The sequence below is a fragment of the Squalius cephalus genome (genome assembly GCF_949319135.1).
Source record: "Squalius cephalus genome assembly, chromosome: 4".
NCBI classification, from domain to species: Eukaryota; Metazoa; Chordata; class Actinopteri; order Cypriniformes; family Leuciscidae; genus Squalius; species Squalius cephalus.
Genome location: NC_137125.1, coordinates 15,667,535 through 15,691,727, shown reverse-complemented (window position 1 = coordinate 15,691,727; position 24,193 = coordinate 15,667,535). Strand labels below are relative to the sequence as shown.

The window sequence follows — 24,193 nt, the reverse complement described above, 5'->3', positions numbered from 1 at the left end:
ATGGCTATAACTCCAGAAGTAAATGAGTTATCTTTACCAAACTCGGTACACATATGTAAGAAGTCAATATGAGGTCACAGTAAAAAAACCGCGGCGATTGGCCACATGGTGGCGCTATAACATGAAAAAAACATAAAACAGGCTATAACCACCTGACCGTTAGTCCGATTGACTTGAAAATTGGTATGCAGTGTCTTGGTCCAAGGTGCCATGTATGTCTATGAGGACATTGGCGTATCTCAAAAAACATGGCCGCCATTGGCCAATGAAATTTGAGCACCTATTAGACAAGGTTATCGGAGGCTGATCAGAACGAAACTCGATGGACATGTTCGACTCATGGCCCTAGAGGTCTGTAAGAATTTTGAAAGAAATCGGCCACTAGTTGGCGCTAACGAGTTTTATGGCTCTGTAATCACGTGGTGTTACACTTATCGTCACAAAATGCATATCATTTGATAGATCTGCTCATTATGAACAACTTTGCCTCTAGAACCATTGCTGTCAATCAAACCGTTCATTAAATATTCATGAATATGTTAAAAACCTACTTTTGCGAACTAGTCCCTGGTTTTTCGCCCGATCGGAACCAGACCAGTGTAGGACAATTCTATGGACTCTCTAGATCAATAATTATCAAAAAAAAAGTTGAAATTTTGCATTTTGCGCATGGCTATAATAGGGTCATAAAGAAAATGGGTGTGGCAAAATGCACTTAAAAGCCTATAAATCATAAATGAAAAATCAGAACTTCACAAAAATTGGTGGGAATATGTGACATAACATCATTAACAAGCATGCAAAATTCTATGGAGATCGGACCATAGGTGGCGCTATAATTGTTTAAAAGCTTTAAAACTATATATTTCCTATGGTAAACTGCCTGTATTGGCTGTAAATGGTCTTTTCCATCTCTGATCATATCATTTTCATATCATAATGTTTAAAACTAGTGCAATACAATTCTCTGGACTCACTAGAACAATAATTGTCAGAAAAAGTTGAACTACTTCATTTGGATAGCTATAATAGGTTCACTTCAAAATGTGGCCTTTACCAAGTGTCCCCGAAAGCCTATATCTCTTTAATGAATGTTCAAACCTTCTTAAAAACAAGTCAGAACATGTGAAATATCACTCTGAACATGCATGAAAATTTTCAGACAGATCGGACAAAATTTGCCTCTATAACAGTTAAAAAGGTGAAAATGATATGAATATAATGGCATATTAAGCCAATAAGTGGTATTTTACTGCCCCCTGCTGTTTAAAATAGTCATTTTGTCATATTGTTCTATAATTTATATTTAGACTTTATAAAATCACTATTTTAACATTTACAATTACATTTAGTCAAAATCCATCTGTTAAAGTATTAGTATTGACAGTTTGTCAATGTTGTGATATCTGTATCTACAACATAATGTGTGTGTAGTCTTAGCTTTCTGAATAAATTCTGAATAATCTGATTAATGGCTTACAAAGACTTTGTGAAATGTTTATAGACCATTCAAATATATTTTCATAATGACATATCCCAATAGCATTGAAAAAACAACAACATTTGTCTTTGTGTGTGTGTGTGTGTGTAAACATGCATTATGGAGTTAAAATGGAAAAACTGGTTTGCTTTAGTACAGAAAAATGGTGAAAATCATGAAGTTTAAAGTGAAAGTGAGCCAATAAGTGGTCTTCTACTGCCCTCTGCTGGCCATTCTACTTATTAATGAAGTCTACTCACATATGCTTTTGCATTCATTATACTCTAAAAGTCACTTATATAACAATAAGAAACTAAAAAATAACTTGTATAACAATTACTATTGTAGCACAATCATATTTTGTCAGAGTTTATCACTTCATTTGTACTGATACTTCACATAATTGCTAGCAATGTGGTAAATCATGGTAAATCACGCTAAAACATGGTACATCATAGTAAATAATACTAGAATGTGGTGTATCAAGGTAAATCATACTAGAATCCTGATACATCATTCTAGAACGTGGTATATCATGGTACATCATGCTAGAATATGGTAAATCATGGTAAACTATGCTAGAACAGGGTAAATCATGGTAAACCATGATAAATCATGATAAACTATGGTAAATCATGTTAGAATATGGTATATCATTGTAAATCATGCTAGAACATGGTAAATCATGGTAAACTATGCTAGAACAGGGTAAATCATGGTAAACTATGATAAATCATGGTAAAATATGGTAAACCATGCTAGAATCACAGTAAACAATGGTAAATCATACTAGAATGTAGTATATCATGGTAAATCATGATAAACTATGGTTAATCATGCTAGAATCATAGTAAATAATACTAGAATGTGGTAAATTGTTGTGGGAGGAGCCTATTTTACTAAAATGGCTATAACTCAAGAAGTAAATGAGATATCTTCACCAAACTCAGTACACATGTGTATGGGTTCAATTTGAGGTCACAGTAAACAATTTTATGGAGATCGGACGATAGGTGGCGCTATAACTGTTAAAAACCTTTGAAAACCATATATTTCCTATGGTACATTGCCTGTATTGGCTGTAAATGGTCTTTTCCATCTATTATGTCAGTGGTTACATGCTTGCTAAATAAAACTTAATAACTTTTGATGCTTTTGTGCTTTAAGGCCTTAAAGGCCTTAATTGCTTGAACCCCGATAAATGCTGCTTGCAGCTTTAATTAGGGGTTCAAGCACGAAGTGCTGAAACCCTATTGTAATTGTAAGGATTTTTATTATTATTATTATTATTCTTCTCCGCTAAAACGCATCGTGCAGCCCAAACCGTAAGAGCTGGAACTTTGAAACTTTGACAGATGGTAGTACAAAAATCGAGGAAAGGTTCAGAGATTATGACCCCGATTGGCCCATAGGTGGCGCTATAACAACCAAAAGCGCGAAACTGCTCATAACTCCTAGACCGTATGTCGTAGACTCAAGTGTGTTATATCATTGGAAAGCTGGACGCCTGACGAACAAAACGTATATCTCCGATTTCATTTCCGCCATGATAGATTTTCCGCCATTTTGAATTTTGTCAAAAATCTACTTTTGCGAACTAGTCCCTGGTTTTTTGCCCGATTGGAACCAAACTAGTGCAGAAATGTTCTCTGGAGACTGAATATCAATAATTATCGAAAAAAAGTGGAAATTTCGATTCACGGTCGCTAAGGGGCGCCAAAACGTACGTTGTGGGAGGGGCCTATTTTACTAAAATGGCTATAACTCCCGATGTAAATGAGGTATCTTCACCAAACTTGGTACACATGTGTATGAGCTTACTCTGGGGTCACAGTAAAAAAATCGCGACGATTGGCCTCATGGTGGCGCTATAAAATGAAAAAAACATAAAACAGGCTATAACCACCTGACCGTTAGTCCGATTGACTTGAAAATTGGTATGCAGTGTCTTGGTCCAAGGTGCCATGTATGTGTATGAGGACATTGGCGTATCTCAAAAAACATGGCCGCCATCGGCCAACGAAGTTTGAGCACCTATTAGACAAGGTTAACGGAGGCCGATCGGAACGAAACTCAATGGGCATGTTCGGCTCATGGCCCTAAAGGTCTGTAAGAATTTTGAAAGAAATCGGCCACTAGTTGGCGCTAACGAGTTTTACGGCTCTGTAATCACGTGGTGTTACAAATATCCACACAATATGCATATCATTTGATAGATCTCCTCATCCTGAACAACTTTGCCTCAAGAACCATTGCTGTCAATCAAACTGTTCATTAATTATTCATTAATATGTTAAAAACCTACTTTTGCGAACTAGTCCTAGGTTTTTTGCCCGATCGGAACCAGACCAGTCTAGGACAATTCTCTGGACTCTCTAGATCAATAATTATCAAAAAAAAGTTGAACTTTTGCATTTGGATGGCTGTAATAGGGTAATTTATAAAATGGGCGTGTCAAAATACATTAAAAAGCCTATAAATCCTAAATAAAAACTCAGAACTTCACAAAAATTGGTCAGCATATGTGACATAACATCATTAACAAGCATGAAAAATTCTATGGAGATCGGACGATAGGTGGCGCTATAACTGTTAAAAAGCTTTAAAATCATATATTTCCTATGGTAAACTGCCTGTATTGGCTGTAAATGGTCTTTTCCATCTCTGATCATATAATTTTCATATCATAATGTTCAAAACTAGTGCAATACAATTCTCTGGACTCACTAGATCAATAATTGTCAGAAAAAGTTGAACTACTTCATTTGGATAGCTATAATAGGTTCACTTCAAAATCTGGCCTTTACCAAGTGTCCCCGAAAGCCTATATCTCTTTAATCAATGCTCAGACCTTCTTAAAAACAAGTCAGAACGTGTGAAATATCACCCTGAACAAGCATGAAAATTTTCAGACAGATCGGACAAAATTTGCCTCTATAACAGTTAAAAAGGTGAAAATGATATGAATTAATGGCATGTTAAGCCAATAAGTGGTATTTTACTGCCCCCTGCTGTTTAAAATAGTCATTTTCTCATATTGGTATTGGTATCAGCCATGGTAAATCATGATAAATGATGGTGTGTGTGTGTGTGTGTGTGTGTGTGTGTGTGTGTGTGTGGTACAAATATAACAAAGGTTTTATTTTCCAACATGAAAACAAACATAACAGAGTGCTAGTGCACAAACAATAACTGACAATGATAATGGATGAGAGGGGAACTTAAATACACAGATCAAGACAAGGACAACAGGTGACGGTTATGATGATGAGGAGCAGGTGATGATGAGGAGGGTGATGAGGAGCAGGTGCAGGTGATGACGACAGATGGTGAATGTGATGAAGACAGAAGGTGAATGTGATGAAGGTGAATGTGACACCAATATCACTGAAACATTTGTGTGTGTGTGTGTGTGTGTGTGTGTGTGTGTGTGTGTGTGTGTGTAGCATTATTGTGTGTAGCATATGTAGCAAGTATGCATTATTGAGTTAACATGGAAACACTGGTTTGCTTTAGTGCAGAAAACTGGTCAAAATCATGAGGTTTAAAGTGAAAGTGAGCCAATAAGTGGTCTTCTACTGCCCTCTGCTGGCCATTCTACTTATTAATTAAATTTTTCCACATGTGCTTGCATTTATACTTGAATACACACTAAAAATCACTTATATAGCAATAACTATTATAACACAATCATATTTTGTCAGTGTTAATCACTTTATTTGCACTGACACTTCAAATAATTGCTAGTAATGTGGTAAATCATGGTAAATCATGGTTAACTATGCTGTGTGTGTGTGTGTGTGTGTGTGTGTGTGTGTGTGTGTGTGTGTGTGTGTGTGTGTGTGTGTGTGTGTGTGTGTGTGAGTGTGTGTGTGTGTGTGTGTCTGTGTGTGTGTGTGTGTGTGTGTGTGTGTGTGTGTGTGTGTGTAAGCATGCATTGAGTTAACATGGATAAACTGGTTTGCTTTAGTGCAGAAAACTGGTTTAAAGTGAAAGTGAGCCAATAAGTGGTCTTCTACTGCCCTCTGCTGGCCATTCTACTTATTAATGAAATATTTCAACATGTGCTTGCATTCATACTTGAATACACACTAAAAAAATCACTTATATAGCAATAACTATTATAACACAATCATATTTTGTCAGTGTTAATCACTTTATTTGCACTGACACTTCAAATAATTGCTAGTAATGTGATTAATCAGGCTAGAAACATGGTAAATCAAAGTAAATAATACTAGATTGTCGTTTATCTCCTGGTAAATAATACTAGAACGTGGTATATCATGGTAAATCATGGTTAACTATGCTGTGTGTGTATGTGTGTGTGTGTGTGTGTGTGTGTGTGTGTGTGTGTGTGTGTGTGTGTGTGTGTGTGTGTGTGTGTGTGTGTGTGTAAGCATGCATTGAGTTAACATGGAAAAACTGGTTTGCTTTAGTGCAGAAAACTGGTTTAAAGTGAAAGTGAGCCAATAAGTGGTCTTCTAGTGCCCTCTGCTGGCCATTCTACTTAATAATGAAATATTTTACATGTGCTTTTGCATTCATACTTGGACACACACTAAAAATCACGTATATAACTAACTATTATAACACAATAATATTTTGTCAGTGTTCATCACCTCATTTGCACTGACACTTCACATAATTGCTAGTAATGTGGTTAATCATGCTAGAAACATTGTAAATCATAGTAAATAATACTGAAATGAGGTGTATCAAGGTAAATCATGCTAGAATCCTAATAAATCATTCTGGAACATGGTATATGATAGTAAATCATGCTAGAATCATATTAAATAATTCTAGAATGTGGCAAATCGTCGTGGGAGGAGCCTATTTTACTCAAATGGCTATAACTCAAGAAGTAAATGAGATATCTTCACCAAACTCAGTACACATGTGTATGGGTTCAATTTGAGGTCACAGTAAACAATTTTATGGAGATCGGACCATAGGTGGCGCTATAACTGTTAAAAAGCTTTAAAACCATATATATCCCATGGCAAATTGCCTGTATTGGCTGTAAATGGTCTTTTCCATCTATTATGTCAGTGGTTACATGCTTGCTAAATAAATCTTAATAACTTTTGATGCTTTTGTGCTTAAATGCCTTAAAGGCCTTAACTGCTTGAACCCCGATAAATGCTGCTTGCAGCTTTAATTATTATTATTATTTTTCTTCTGCCGTAAAACGCATCGTGCAGCCCAAACCGTAAGTGCTAGAGACTTGAAACTTTGCCAGATGGTAGTACAAAAATCGAGGAGAGGTTATCAAAATATGACCCCGATTGGCCCATAGGTGGCGCTACAGTGCAAAAAACAAAAAAAAATCATATTTTTGCTTAAATCTCATTAACCGTTTGTCACAGACTCAAGTGTCTTATATCATTGGAATCCTTGGGTCAAGCCGAACAAAAAAGGCCTCAAGGAATTCATTTCCGGTATGCAAATTTTCCGCCATTTTGAATTATGTCCAAAACCTACTTTTGCGAACTAGTCCCTGGTTTTGTGTCCGATCGGAACCAAACCAGTGCAGAAATGTTCTCTGGAGTCAGAATATCAATAATTATCGAAAAAAAGTTGAAATTTCGATTGACGGTCGCTAAGGGGCGCCAAAATGTTTGAAGAAGGCGGAGCCTATTTTACTAAAATGGCTATAACTCCAGAAGTAAATGAGGTATATTCACCAAACTCGGTACACCTGTGTAAGAGGTCAATCTGAGGTCATAGTAAAAAGATTGCGGCGATTGGCCACATGGTGGCGCTATAACATGAAAAAAACATAAATCAGGCTGTAACCACCTGACCGTTAGTCCGATTGACTTGAAAATTGGTATGCAGTGTCTTGGTCCAAGCTGTCATGTATATCTATGAGGACATTGGTGTATCTCAAAAAACATGGCCGCCATCGGCCAATGAAGTTTGAGCACCTATTAGACAAGGTTAACGGAGGCCGATCGGAACAAAACTCGGTGGGCATGTTCGACTCATGGCCCTAGAGGTCTGTAAGAATTTTGAAAGAAATCGGCCACTAGTTGGCGCTAACGAGTTTTATGGCTCTGTAATCACGTGGTGTTACACTTATCATCACAAAATGCATATCATTTGATAGACCTGCTCATGCTGAACAACTTTGCCTCTAGAACCATTGCTGTCAATCAAACAGTTTATTAATTATTCACAAATATGTTAAAAACCTACTTTTGCGAACTAGTCCCTGGTTTTTTGCCCGATCGGAACCAAACGAGTCTAGGACAATTCTCTGGACTCTTTAGATCAATAATTATCAAAAAAAGTTGAACTTTTGCATTTTTCGCATGGGTATAATTGGGTCATAAAGAAAATGGGCGTGGCAAAATGCAAACAAAAGCCTATAAATCCTAAACAAAAACTCAGAACATCACGAAAATTGGTGAGCATATGTGCCATAACATTCTAAATAAGCATGCAAAATTGTATGTAGATCGGATGATAGTTGGCGCTATAACTGTTAAAAAGCAATGGTAAATTGCCTGTATTGGCTGTAAATGGACTTTTCAATCTATTATTTCAGTGGTTAAAAGCTTTCTAAATAAATCTTAATGTCTTGAATGCTTAAATGCCTTAAAGGCCTTAAATGCTTGAACCCCGATAAATGCTGCTTGCAGCTTTAATTATTATTATTATTCTCCCCTAAAACGCATCGTGCAGCCCAAACCGTAAATGCTGGAACCTTGAAACTTGGCCAAATGGTAGTACTCAATTTGGGGAGAACCTATCAAAGTATGACCCCGATTGGCCCATAGGTGGCGCTATAGCAACCAAAAGCGCGAAACTGCTCATAACTCCTAGACGGTATGTCGTAGACTCAAGTGTCTTATATCATTGGAAAGCTGGACTCCTGAAGGTCAAAACGTATATCTCCGATTTCATTTTTGATATGCAAATTTTTCCGCCATTTTGAATTTTGTCAAAAACCTACTTTTGCGAACTAGTCCCTGGTTTTTTGCCCGATCGGATCCAAACCAGTGCAGAAATGTTCTCTGGAGTTTGAATATCAATAATTATCGAAAAAAAGTCGAAATTTCGATTCCTGGTCGCTAGGGGGTGATAAATTAATGTTGTGGGAGGAGCCTATTTTACTAAAATGGCTATAACTCGAAAAGGAAATGAGATATCTTCACCAAACTTGGTGCACATGTGTATGAGTTCAATCTGGGGTCACAGTAAAAAAATCGTGACGATTGATCACTAGGTGGCGCTATAACATGAAAAAAACATGAAAAGGGCTATGACCACCTGACCGTTAGTCCGATTGACTTGAAAATTGGTATGCAGTGTCTTGGTCCAAGGTGGCATGTATGTCTATGAGGACATTGGCTTATCTTGAAAAACATGGCCGCCATCGACCACTGAAATTTGAGCACCTATTAGACAAAGTTAATGGAGGCTGATCAGAACGAAACTCGATGGGCATGTTCGACTCATGGTCTTAGAGGTCTGTAAGAGTTTTGAAAGAAATCGGCCACTAGTTGGCGCTAACGAGTTTTATGGCTCTGTAATCACGTGGTGTTACACTTATCGTCACAAAATGCATATCATCTGATAGACCTGCTCAAGTTGAACAACTTTGCCTCAAGAACTATTGCTGTCAATTAAACTGTTTATTAAATATTTGTAATTATGTTAAAAACCTACTTTTGCGAACTAGTCCTAGGTTTTTCGCCCAATCGAAACCAGACCAGTCTAGGACAATTCTTTGGACACTCTAGATCAATAATTATCAAAAAAAAAGTTGAACTTTTGCATGTAGATGGCTGTAATAGGGTCATTTAGAAAAGGGGCGTGGCAAAAAAACACTAAAAAGCCTATAAATCCTAAATGAAAACTCAGAACTTCACAAAAATTGGTGAGCATATGTGACATAACATCATTAACAAGCATGCCAATTTTTATGGAGATCGGACGATAGGTGGCGCTATAACTGCTAAAAACCTTTAAAACCATATATTTCCTATGGTATTTCCTGTAAATGGTCTTTTCCATCTATTATGTCAGTAGTTACATGCTTGCTAAATAAAACTTAATCACTTTTGATGCTTTTGTGCTTAAAGGCCTTAACTGCTTGAACCCCGATAAATGCTGCTTGCAGCTTTAATTAGGGGTTCAAGCACGAAGTGCTGAAACCCTATTGTAATTGTGCTGATTTTTAGGGGTTCAAGCACGAAGTGCTGAAACCCTATTGTAATTGTACTGATTTTTATTAGGGGTTCAAGCACGAAGTGCTGAAACCCTATTGTAATTGTGCTGATTTTTATTATTAGGGGTTCAAGCACGAAGTGCTGAAACCCTATTGTAATTGTACTGATTTTTATTAGGGGTTCAAGCACGAAGTGCTGAAACCCTATTGTAATTGTGCTGATTTTTATTATTATTATTATTATTATTCCGCCGTAAAACGCATCGTGCAGCCCAAACCGTAAGAGCTGGAACTTTGAAACTTTGACAGATGGTAGTACAAAAATCGAGGAGAGGTTCAGAGATTATGACCCCGATTGGCCCATAGGTGGCGCTATAGCGACCAAAAGCGCGAAACTGCTCATAACTCCTAGACCGTATGTCGTAGACTCAAGTGTGTTATATCATTGGAAAGCTGGACGCCTGACGAACAAAACGTATATCTCCGATTTCATTTCCGCCATGATAGATTTTCCGCCATTTTGAATTTTGTCAAAAATCTACTTTTGCGAACTAGTCCCTGGTTTTTTGCCCGATTGGAACCAAACTAGTGCAGAAATGTTCTCTGGAGACTGAATATCAATAATTATCGAAAAAAAGTGGAAATTTCGATTCACGGTCGCTAAGGGGCGCCAAAACGTACGTTGTGGGAGGGGCCTATTTTACTAAAATGGCTATAACTCCCGATGTAAATGAGGTATCTTCACCAAACTTGGTACACATGTGTATGAGCTTACTCTGGGGTCACAGTAAAAAAATCGCGACGATTGGCCTCATGGTGGCGCTATAAAATGAAAAAAACATAAAACAGGTTATAACCACCTGACCGTTAGTCCGATTGTCTTGAAAATTGGTATGCAGTGTCTTGGTCCAAGGTGCCATGTATGTGTATGAGGACATTGGCGTATCTCAAAAAACATGGCCGCCATCGGCCAACGAAGTTTGAGCACCTATTAGACAAGGTTAACGGAGGCCGATCGGAACGAAACTCAATGGGCATGTTCGGCTCATGGCCCTAAAGGTCTGTAAGAATTTTGAAAGAAATCGGCCACTAGTTGGCGCTAACGAGTTTTACGGCTCTGTAATCACGTGGTGTTACAAATATCCACACAATATGCATATCATTTGATAGATCTCCTCATCCTGAACAACTTTGCCTCAAGAACCATTGCTGTCAATCAAACTGTTCATTAATTATTCATTAATATGTTAAAAACCTACTTTTGCGAACTAGTCCTAGGTTTTTTGCCTGATCGGAACCAGACCAGTCTAGGACAATTCTCTGGACTCTCTAGATCAATAATTATCAAAAAAAAGTTGAACTTTTGCATTTGGATGGCTGTAATAGGGTAATTTATAAAATGGGCGTGTCAAAATACATTAAAAAGCCTATAAATCCTAAATAAAAACTCAGAACTTCACAAAAATTGGTCAGCATATGTGACATAACATCATTAACAAGCATGAAAAATTCTATGGAGATCGGACGATAGGTGGCGCTATAACTGTTAAAAAGCTTTAAAATCATATATTTCCTATGGTAAACTGCCTGTATTGGCTGTAAATGGTCTTTTCCATCTCTGATCATATAATTTTCATATCATAATGTTCAAAACTAGTGCAATACAATTCTCTGGACTCACTAGATCAATAATTGTCAGAAAAAGTTGAACTACTTCATTTGGATAGCTATAATAGGTTCACTTCAAAATCTGGCCTTTACCAAGTGTCCCCGAAAGCCTATATCTCTTTAATCAATGCTCAGACCTTCTTAAAAACAAGTCAGAACGTGTGAAATATCACCCTGAACAAGCATGAAAATTTTCAGACAGATCGGACAAAATTTGCCTCTATAACAGTTAAAAAGGTGAAAATGATATGAATTAATGGCATGTTAAGCCAATAAGTGGTATTTTACTGCCCCCTGCTGTTTAAAAGAGTCATTTTCTCATATTGGTATTGGTATCAGCCATGGTAAATCATGATAAATGATGGTGTGTGTGTGTGTGTGTGTGTGTGTGTGTGTGTGTGTGTGTGTGTGTGTGTGTGTGGTACAAATATAACAAAGGTTTTATTTTCCAACATGAAAACAAACATAACAGAGTGCTAGTGCACAAACAATAACCGACAATGATAATGGATGAGAGGGGAACTTAAATACACAGATCAAGACAAGGACAACAGGTGACGGTTATGATGATGAGGAGCAGGTGATGATGAGGAGGGTGATGAGGAGCAGGTGCAGGTGATGACGACAGATGGTGAATGTGATGAAGACAGAAGGTGAATGTGATGAAGGTGAATGTGACACCAATATCACTGAAACATTTGTGTGTGTGTGTGTGTGTGTGTGTGTGTAGCATTATTGTGTGTAGCATATGTAGCAAGTATGCATTATTGAGTTAACATGGAAACACTGGTTTGCTTTAGTGCAGAAAACTGGTCAAAATCATGAGGTTTAAAGTGAAAGTGAGCCAATAAGTGGTCTTCTACTGCCCTCTGCTGGCCATTCTACTTATTAATTAAATTTTTCCACATGTGCTTGCATTTAAACTTGAATACACACTAAAAATCACTTATATAGCAATAACTATTATAACACAATCATATTTTGTCAGTGTTAATCACTTTATTTGCACTGACACTTCAAATAATTGCTAGTAATGTGGTAAATCATGGTAAATCATGGTTAACTATGCTGTGTGTGTGTGTGTGTGTGTGTGTGTGTGTGTGTGTGTGTGTGTGTGTGTGTGTGTGTAAGCATGCATTGAGTTAACATGGATAAACTGGTTTGCTTTAGTGCAGAAAACTGGTTTAAAGTGAAAGTGAGCCAATAAGTGGTCTTCTACTGCCCTCTGCTGGCCATTCTACTTATTAATGAAATATTTCAACATGTGCTTGCATTCATACTTGAATACACACTAAAAAAAATCACTTATATAGCAATAACTATTATAACACAATCATATTTTGTCAGTGTTAATCACTTTATTTGCACTGACACTTCAAATAATTGCTAGTAATGTGATAAATCAGGCTAGAAACATGGTAAATCAAAGTAAATAATACTAGATTGTCGTTTATCTCCTGGTAAATAATACTAGAACGTGGTATATCATGGTAAATCATGGTTAACTATGCTGTGTGTGTGTGTGTGTGTGTGTGTGTGTGTGTGTGTGTGTGTGTGTGTGTGTGTGTAAGCATGCATTGAGTTAACATGGATAAACTGGTTTGCTTTAGTGCAGAAAACTGGTTTAAAGTGAAAGTGAGCCAATAAGTGGTCTTCTACTGCCCTCTGCTGGCCATTCTACTTATTAATGAAATATTTCAACATGTGCTTGCATTCATACTTGAATACACACTAAACAAATCACTTATATAGCAATAACTATTATAACACAATCATATTTTGTCAGTGTTAATCACTTTATTTGCACTGACACTTCAAATAATTGCTAGTAATGTGATAAATCAGGCTAGAAACATGGTAAATCAAAGTAAATAATACTAGATTGTCGTTTATCTCCTGGTAAATAATACTAGAACGTGGTATATCATGGTAAACCATGGTTAACTATGCTGTGTGTGTGTGTGTGTGTGTGTGTGTGTGTGTGTGTGTGTGTGTGTGTGTGTGTGTGTGTGTGTGTGTGTGTAAGCATGCATTGAGTTAACATGGAAAAACTGGTTTGCTTTAGTGCAGAAAACTGGTTTAAAGTGAAAGTGAGCCAATAAGTGGTCTTCTAGTGCCCTCTGCTGGCCATTCTACTTAATAATGAAATATTTTACATGTGCTTTTGCATTCATACTTGGACACACACTAAAAATCACGTATATAACTTACTATTATAACACAATAATATTTTGTCAGTGTTCATCACCTCATTTGCACTGACACTTGACATAATTGCTAGTAATGTGGTTAATCATGCTAGAAACATTGTAAATCATAGTAAATAATACTGAAATGAGGTGTATCAAGGTAAATCATGCTAGAATCCTAATAAATCATTCTGGAACATGGTATATGATAGTAAATCATGCTAGAATCATATTAAATAATTCTAGAATGTGGCAAATCGTTGTGGGAGGAGCCTATTTTACTCAAATGGCTATAACTCAAGAAGTAAATGAGATATCTTCACCAAACTCAGTACACATGTGTATGGGTTCAATTTGAGGTCACAGTAAACAATTTTATGGAGATCGGACCATAGGTGGCGCTATAACTGTTAAAAAGCTTTAAAACCATATATATCCCATGGTAAACTGCCTGTATTGGCTGTAAATGGTCTTTTCCATCTATTATGTCAGTGGTTACATGCTTGCTAAATAAATCTTAATAACTTTTGATGCTTTTGTGCTTAAATGCCTTAAAGGCCTTAACTGCTTGAACCCCGATAAATGCTGCTTGCAGCTTTAATTATTATTATTATTATTATTATTATTATTTTCCCCTAAAACGCATCGTGCAGACCAAACCGTAAGAGCTGGAACCTTGAAACTTGGCCAAATGGTAGTCCTCAATTTGGGGAGAACCTATCAAAGTATGACCCCGATTGGCCCATAGGTGGCGCTATAGCAACCAAAAGTGCGAAACTGCTCATAACTACTAGACCGTATGACGTAGACTCAAGTGTCTTATATCATTGGAAAGCTGGACGCCTGACGAACAAAACGTATATCTCCGATTTCATTTCCGCCATGATAGATTTTCCGCCATTTTGAATTTTGTCAAAAACATACTTTTGCGAACTAGTCCTAGGTTTTTCGCCCGATCGGAACCAAACCAGTGCAGAAATGTTCTCTAGAGTCTGATTATCAAAAACTATCGAAAAAAAGTTGAAATTTCGACTCACGGACGGTAAGGCCGCCAAAACGTTCGTTGTGGGAGGGGCCTATTTTACTAAAATGGCTATAACTCCAGAAGTAAATGAGGTATCTTCACCAAACTTGGTACACATGTGTAAGAGGTCAATCTGAGGTCACAGTAAAAAAACCGCGGCAATTGGCCACATGGTGGCGCTATAACATGAAAAAAACATAAAACAGGCTATAACCACCTGACCATTAGTCCGATTGACTTGAAAATTGGCATGCAGTGTCTTGGTCCAAGGTGCCATGTATGTGTATGAGGACATTGGCGTATCTCGAAAAACATGGCCACCATCGGCCAATGAAGTTTGAGCACCTATTAGACAAGGTTAACGGAGGCCGATCGGAACGAAACTCGATGGGCATGTTCGACTCAAGGCCATAGAGGTCTGTAACAATTTTGAAAGAAATCGGCCACTAGTTGGCGCTAACGAGTTTTACAGCTCTGTAATCACGTGGTGTTACAAATATCCACACAATATGCATATCATTTGATAGATCTCCTCATCCTGAACAACTTTGCCTCAAGGACCATTGCTGTCAATCAAACCGTTCATTAAATATTTGCAAACATGTTAAAAACCTACTTTTGCGAACTAGTCCTAGGTTTTTCGCACGATTGGAACCAGACCAGTCTAGGACAATTCTCTGGACTCTCTAGATCAAAAACTATCAAAAAAAAGTTAAACTTTTGCATTTGGATGGCTGTAATAGGGTCATTTATAAAATGGGCGTAGCAAAATACACTAAAAAGCCTATAAATCCTAAATGAAAACTCAGAACCTCACAAAAATTGGTGAGCATATGTGACATAACATCATTAACAAGCATGCCAAATTTTATGGAGATCGGACCATAGGTGGCGCTATAACTGTTAAAAAGCTTTAAAACCATATATTTCCTATGGTACATTGCCTGTATTGGCTGTAAATGGTCTTTTCCATCTATTATGTCAGTGGTTACATGCTTGCTAAATAAAACCTGATAACTTTTGATGCTTTTGTGCTTAAAAACCCTTAACCCTCTGGGGTCCTTCGGGTCAAAAATGACCCGAAGCGTTTAAATAAAAAATTATTAAAAATCGTAGCTTCATCAGAATGGTCCGAAACTTGGTGACTTTGTTGGTACTTGGTATATGAACACCCAAAAAAATTGGGGACAGGATTTGAGTAGTCTAAGTGGCTGTAAAAAAAATAGTCACACTCAGGACCTTCGGGTCAAAAATGACCCCCATAGGAAATGAATGGGAAATTGGCAAAAATGTGACAATACAGAGTTTTTTTGTGCGTACAATCTACAAATCAGCCACGATCCAGAAAAAAAGTACACAACAGTGAAGGGGTGAATCTATAAAACATCAAGAGTGCAAAACAGACACATCCACACACACACAAACACACTTTTATACACATACACACTAATAAATTCAGATTACAAACATCTGTTTTGAATTTTTAAAAATCACAGCTTCATCGGAATGTTACGAAACTTGGTGACTTTTATGGTATTAGGTATGTGAACACACAAAAATTATTGAGGTCATGATCCAAGCATGCTAAATGGTAGTCACACTTCTGCTCTTTGGTCATAAATGACCCCATAGGAAATGAATGGGAAATTGTCAAAAATATGAAAAAACAGAGTTTTTTTTGTGCATACAATCTACAAATAAGCCAGAATGCAGAAAAAAAGGACTCAACAGTGAAGGGGTGAATCTCTAAAACATCAAGAGTGCAAAACAGACACATCCAGACACACACACACACACACACTTTTATACACATACACTAATAAATTCAGATAACAAAAATCTGTTTTGAATATTTAAAAATCACAGCTTCATCGGAATGTTACGAAACTAGGTGACTTTTATGGTATTAGGTATGTAAACACACAAAAAATATTGAGGTCATGATCCAAGCATGCTAAGTGGTCATCACACTTCTGCTCTTTTGTCAAAAATGACCCCCATAGGAAATGAATGGGAAATTGTCAAAAATATGAAAACACAGGTTTTTTTTGTGCATACAATCTACAAATAAGCCAGAATGCAGAAAAAAAGGACTCAACAGTGAAGGGGTGAATCTCTAAAACATCAAGAGTGCAAAACAGACACATCCAGACACACACACACACACACACACACACACACACACACTTTTATACACATACACTAATAAATTCAGATAACAAAAATCTGTTTTGAATATTTAAAAATCACAGCTTCATCGGAATGTTACGAAACTAGGTGACTTTTATGGTATTAGGTATGTAAACACACACAAAATATTGAGGTCATGATCCAAGCATGCTAAGTGGTCATCACACTTCTGCTCTTTCGTCAAAAATGACCCCATAGGAAATGAATGGGAAATTGTCAAAAATATGAAAACACATGAGTTTTTTTGTGCATACAATCTACAAATAAGCCAGAATGCAGAAAAAAGGACTCAACAGTGAAGGGGTGAATCTCTAAAACATCAAGAGTGCAAAACAGACTAAATCTGTTCAGGCAAAAATCACTAGAATTCGCAAGCCTTTCTACAGAGAGCTGTAAATCCACTAGTGGTAAAAATGTGCTATTGCGTGATAAAAATGCTCAATGTGTCCACCAGGTGGCACCCATCTCATTTCAAAAATTGTTTTCATGAGGCCTAGGCTTGACTCTAAAATGAAATTCAGCTTTAATAAAAAAAAAAAAAAAAAAAAAAAATATATAAATTTTCCATTATATTCAATGGGAAAAAATGGGTCATAATTATTGCATAAATATTAATTATAAATCATAAATTCTCTCAAAACACCAAAAAAGAAAAGAAAAAATATTATTAAAAACAATAATAAAAAAAAAAATTATGATTTTTTTTTATATATATTAATTTTGCCCTCCGGGTCATTTTTGACCCGAAGGTCCTGAGTGTGAGTGTTCAATGAAGGACCCCAGAGGGTTAAAGGCCTTAATAGCTTGAACCCCGATAAATGCTGCTTGCAGCTTTAATTATTATTATTATTATTATTATTCCGCCGTAAAACGCATCGTGCAGCCCAAACCGTAAGGGCTAGAGCTTTGAAACTTTGCCATATGGTAGTACAAAAATCGAGGAGAGGTTATCAAATTATGACCCCGATTGGCCCATAGGTGGCGCTATAGCAACCAAAAGCGCGAAACTGCTCATAACTCCTAGACCGTAAGTCCTAGACTCAAGTGTCTTATATCATTGGAAAGCTGGACGCCTGACGAACAAAACGTATATCTCCGATTTTATTTCCGCCATGATAGATTTTCCGCCATTTTGAATTTTGTCGAAAATCTACTTTTGCGAACTAGTCCCTGGTTTTTCGCCCGATCGGAACCAAACCAGTGCAGAATTGTTCACTGGAGTCTGAAGATGAATAATTATCGAAAAAAAGTTGAAATTTCGATTCACGATCGCTAGGGGGTGCAAAATTAACGTTGTGGGAGGAGCCTATTTTACTAAAATGGCTATAACTCCAGAAGTAAAAGAGGTATTTTAACCAAACTTGGTACACATGTGTAAGAGGTCAATCTAAGGTCACGGTAAAAAAATCGCGGCGATTGGCCACATGGTGGCGCTATAACATGAAAAAAACATAAAACAGGCTATAACCACCTGACCGTTAGTCCGATTGACTTGAAAATTGGTATGCAGTGTCTTGGTCCAAGGTGCCATGTATGTCTATGAGGACATTGGCGTATCTCAAAAAACATGGCCGCCATCGGCCAATGAAGTTTGAGCACCGATTAGACAAGGTTAACGGAGGCCGATCGGAACGAAACTCGATGGGCATGTTCGTCTCATGGCCCTAGAGGTCTGTAACAATTTTGAAATAAATCGGCCACTATTTGGCGCTAACGAGTTTTATGGCTCTGTAATCACGTGGTGTTACACTCATCCACACAATATGCATATCATTTGATAGATCTGCTCATGCTGAACAACTTTGCCTCAAGAACCATTGCTGTCAATCAAACCGTTCATTAAATATTCACGAATATGTCTAAAACCTACTTTTGCGAACTAGTCCTAGGTTTTTCGCCCGATCGGAACCAGACCAGTCTAGGACAATTCTCTGGACTCTCTAGATCAATAATTATCAAAAAAAAGTTGAACTTTTGCATTTGTATGGCTGTAATAGGGTCATTTATAAAATGGGTGTGGCAAAATACACTCAAAAGCCTATAAATCCTAAATGAAAACTCAGAACTTCACAAAAATTGGTCAGCCTATGTGTCATAACATCATTAACAAGCATGCAAAATTTTATGGAGATCGGACGATAGGTAGCGCTATAACCTTTAAAAAGCTTTAAAACCATATATTTCCTATGGTATGTTGCTTGTATTGGCTGTAAATGGTCTTTTCCATCTCTGATCATATAATTTTCATATCATAATGTTCAAAACTAGTGCAATACAATTCTCTGGACTCACTAGATCAATAATTGTCAGAAAAAGTTGAACTACTTCATTTGGATAGCTATAATAGGTTCACTTCAAAATGTAGCCTTTACCAAGTGTCCCCGAAAGCCTATATCTCTTTAATGAATGACTCAGACCTTCTTAAAAACAAGTCAGAACATGTGAAATATCACTCTGAACATGCATGAAAATTTTCAGACAGATCAGACAAAATTTGCCTCTATAACAGTTAAAAAGGTGAAAATGATATGATTATAATGGCATGTTAAGCCAATAAGTGGTATTTTACTGCCCCCTGCTGTTCAAAATAGTCATTTTGTCATATTGTTCTATAATTTATATTTAGACTTTATAAAATCACTATTTTAACATTTACAATTACATTTAGTCAAAATCCATCTGTTAAAGTATTAGTATTGACAGTTTGATCACATCATACATTTCAAATGTCTGCATCTACAACATAATGTGTGTGTGTAGTCTTAGGTTAATCATCTGATTAATAGCTTGCAAAGACTTTGTGAAATGTTTATAGACCATTCAAATATATTTTCATAATGACATATCCCAATAGCATTGAAAAAACAACAACAACATTTGTCTTTGTGTGTGTGTGTGTGTGTGTGTGTGTGTGTGTGTGTGTGTGTGTGTGTGTGTGTAAACATGCATTATGGAGTTAAAATGGAAAAACTGGTTTGCTTTAGTGCAGAAAAATGGTGAAAATCAAGAAGTTTAAAGTGAAAGTGAGCCAATATGTGGTCTTCTCCTGCCCTCTGCTGGCCATTCTACTTATTAATGAAGTCTACTCACTTATGCTTTTGCATTCATTAGACACTAAAAATCACTTATATAACAATAAAACACTAAAAAATCACTTATATAACAATTACTATTGTAGCACAATCATATTTTGTCAGAGTTTATCACTTCATTTTTACTGATACTTCACATAATTGCTAGCAATGTGGTAAATCATGGTAAATCACACTAAAAACATGGTAAATCATAATAAATAATACTAGAATGTGGTGTATCAAGGTAAATCATACTACAATCCTGGTACATCATTCTAGAACATGGTATATCATGGTACATCATGCTAGAACATGGTAAATCATGGTAAGCCATGATAAATCATAATAAACTATGGTAAATCATGTTAGAATGTGGTATATCATGGTAAATCATGCTAGAACATGGTAAATCATGGTAAACTATGCTAGAACAGGGTAAATCATGGTAAACTATGATGAATCATGGTAAACTATGATAAATCATGATAAACTATGGTAATCCATGCTAGAATCACAGTAAACAATGGTAAATCATACTAGAATGTAGTATATCATGGTAAATTATGCTAGAATATGGCAAATCATGCTAGAATCATAGTAAATAATACTAGAATATGCTAAATTGTTGTGGGAGGAGCCTATTTTACTAAAATGGCTATAACTCAAGAAGTAAATGAGATATCTTCACCAAACTCAGTACACATGTGTATGGGTTCAATTTGAGGTCACAGTAAACAATTCTATGGAGATCGGACCATAGGTGGCGCTATAACTGTTAAAAAGCTTTAAAACCATATATATCACATGGTAAATTGCCTGTATTGGCTGTAAATGGTCTTTTCCATCTATTATGTCAGTGGTTACATGCTTATTAAATAAATCTTAATAACTTTTGATACTTTTGTGCTTAAATGCCTTAAAGGCCTTAACTGCTTGAACCCCGATAAATGCTGCTTGCAGCTTTAATTATTATTATTTTTCTTCTGCCGTAAAACGCATCGTGCAGCCCAAACCGTAAGTGCTAGAGACTTGAAACTTTGCCAGATGGTAGTACAAAAATCGAGGAGAGGTTATCAAAATATGACCCCGATTGGCCCATAGGTGGCGCTACAGTGCAAAAAACAAAAAAAAATCATATTTTTGCTTAAATCTCATTAACCGTTTGTCACAGACTCAAGTGTCTTATATCATTGGAATTCCTTGGGTCAAGCCGAACAAAAAAGGCCTCAAGGATTTCATTTCCGGTATGCAAATTTTCCGCCATTTTGAATTATGTCCAAAACCTACTTTTGCGAACTAGTCCCTGGTTTTGTGTCCGATCGGAACCAAACCAGTGCAGAAATGTTCTCTGGAGTCAGAATATCAATAATTATCGAAAAAAAGTTGAAATTTCGATTGACGGTCGCTAAGGGGCGCCAAAATGTTTGAAGAAGGCGGAGCCTATTTTACTAAAATGGCTATAACTCCAGAAGTAAATGAGGTATATTCACCAAACTCGGTACACCTGTGTAAGAGGTCAATCTGAGGTCATAGTAAAAAGATTGCGGCGATTGGCCACATGGTGGCGCTATAACATGAAAAAAACATAAATCAGGCTGTAACCACCTGACCGTTAGTCCGATTGACTTGAAAATTGGTATGCAGTGTCTTGGTCCAAGCTGTCATGTATATCTATGAGGACATTAGTGTATCTCAAAAAACATGGCCGCCATCGGCCAATGAAATTTGAGCACCTATTAGACAAGGTTAACGGAGTCCGATCGGAACAAAACTCGGTGGGCATGTTCGACTCATGGCCCTAGAGGTCTGTAAGAATTTTGAAAGAAATCGGCCACTAGTTGGCGCTAACGAGTTTTATGGCTCTGTAATCACGTGGTGTTACACTTATCATCACAAAATGCATATCATTTGATAGACCTGCTCATGCTGAACAACTTTGCCTCTAGAACCATTGCTGTCAATCAAACAGTTTATTAATTATTCACGAATATGTTAAAAACCTACTTTTGCGAACTAGTCCCTGGTTTTTTGCCCGATCGGAACCAAACGAGACTAGGACAATTCTCTGGACTCTTTAGATCAATAATTATCAAAAAAAGTTGAACTTTTGCATTTTTCGCATGGGTATAATTGGGTCATAAAGAAAATGGGCGTGGCAAAATGCAAACAAAAGCCTATAAATCCTAAACAAAAACTCAGAACATCACGAAAATTGGTGAGCATATGTGCCATAACATTCTAAATAAGCATGCAAAATTGTATGTAGATCGGATGATAGTTGGCGCTATAACTGTTAAAAAGCAATGGTAAATTGCCTGTATTGGCTGTAAATGGACTTTTCAATCTATTATTTCAGTGGTTAAAAGCTTTCTAAATAAATCTTAATGTCTTGAATGCTTAAATGCCTTAAAGGCCTTAAATGCTTGAACCCCGATAAATGCTGCTTGCAGCTTTAATTATTATTATTATTGAGCATTTTCACATAGGTGAAATAAAAGCATTAAATAATTTATCTTTTTCTTTACTCTGGCTTCTTCCTTTAAATATCACAATGCAGACACTTTAATTGGAGAGTATAGATTTTCTGTAGCCATCAAAAATACATACGTTTGTCATAATCGATCTTCTCACTAAAGCTGATCATCTGTGAATCAACGCCTTGCCTACTGAAGAGCGGAAGTGTTGAACATTTACATGTTTACTTTCCACCTCTGTATATTTCAGATTGTAAAGAGTCTGTAAATTAATCTAAATTAAAAGCAGAATCCCTAGAGCTCGATATCATTATAATCCTGAAAATTAATTCCTGAAGACTTACCGTGATGTGATATTTGTGCCAGTGTAAAATATGTTTTGGCTCTCTGTCACCCTGTTTAGAGTTTCCATTCTGTGCGCTGTCTACGCTTCCTCTTCCTCTCTATGGTTTTCCTGCCTGCAACTTTGACGCAAGCAGAAAACAGGCTAACACATGTATTGACGCATGTATCCTATGTCCAACTGTATTAAACTGAGAAACAACTGAGCAGCAATCTGGTCTTTGTGTCTCTTATTTGGTTCTCCAAGTGCACTGTCAGGCCTCACGAGATTTGGAGGGCATTGCAGAAGTTTTCACTTTCACGTTTCATGTCTTCCATTTTGTAATTTACCTATAGTCAAGGTTCCTGTCATGTGAATCCCTTTTCCCTCATGTGTTCTTGCCATGTGCTCCTCTTGTGAATGTGTCATGTTAGGTGTGTTGGACATCGACTGATGTAACCGATCGGCGAGAGTTGTTGAAAACAGAGACGTTTATAACGAAAATAACGAAAAATATTTTTTATGAACTTCTTCACTTATAAGATTGATAATATCAGGGACAAAATCATAACTATGCAACCGTCTACTACAGTATCACATCAGGCAGTGCATTGTAGTCTCCCTGAGGAAAAATTTGATTCATTCGTTGCTATAGGAGAGGAAGAATTTACTAAACTCATTAAATCATCTAAATCTACAACATGTATGTTAGACCCTATACGACTAATCTACTGAAAAGAAATACTTCCAGAGGTCATAGATCCTCTTCTTAATATCATTAATTCGTCTTTGTCTCTAGGATACGTACCAAAAAACTTTAAGCTGGCTATGATTAAACCGCTTGTTAAAAAAACGCAACTTGATCCTTCAGAATTAGTCAATTACAGGCCGATCTCGAATCTACCTTTTCTGTCAAAGATATTAGAAAAGGCAGTATCCGGACTTCCGGGATGACGAGGAAGCGAGCAAAAGCGTAATATCTTAGCTCTCTGACGGTCTTCCGCTCCCTGACGGAAAATTACCTCAAAACCTGAAAATTATAGTCCAACATAGTATGTCAGGGGGTAAACAAAGAAGAACAAGGGTGAATCAACAAACAGCTACTCAACCGGCAGTCCTGTTATCCTCAGAAACCAACGCAGCTAACGAGCTAGCTAAAGATAAAAGCATGGAAGCTATTCAAGCTACCATCATTGCAGAGCTAAAAAAGGTTCAAGATGACGCTAAAAATGAGCTGATTGACAAGATTGGGGCATTAAATACCGAAGTGAGCGGTTTCCGAGAAGAAATGGGGAAACGTATGGACGACATTGCTGAAGAATTAAAAGGAGTGACTCAAAGAGTGGAGGAGACAGAGCAAAGAGTGGCCGACATTGAGGAGGTCAATGCTGATGTTTACGATGCCCTGGAACACGCTCTGAGCATGCAAAAGGAGCTCCAAACACGAGTAACAGACCTGGAAGCACGTTCACGCAGGAACAATATTCGCATACACGGTATAATCGAAGAATCCGAAGGCACCAATATTCAACTTTTCATGGAGAATTTTTTAAAATCAGAACTTTCTCTCGCTAATACGACACTTAACAT

At 36.9% G+C, this 24,193-nt stretch overlaps 1 pseudogene across 1 annotated transcript in view; it reads right to left on the bottom strand.

The window, feature by feature from the left end:
• The window catches only part of LOC307157321 (NLR family CARD domain-containing protein 3-like), a 125,863-nt pseudogene extending 103,142 nt beyond the window's left edge, over positions 1-22,721 (bottom strand). Inside the window, exon 1 of the transcript in view lies at positions 22,626-22,721. The product of the transcript in view is annotated as an NLR family CARD domain-containing protein 3-like (transcript). The remainder of the gene's footprint in view (positions 1-22,625) is intronic.
• Between the last annotated feature and the right edge of the window lie 1,472 nt (positions 22,722-24,193).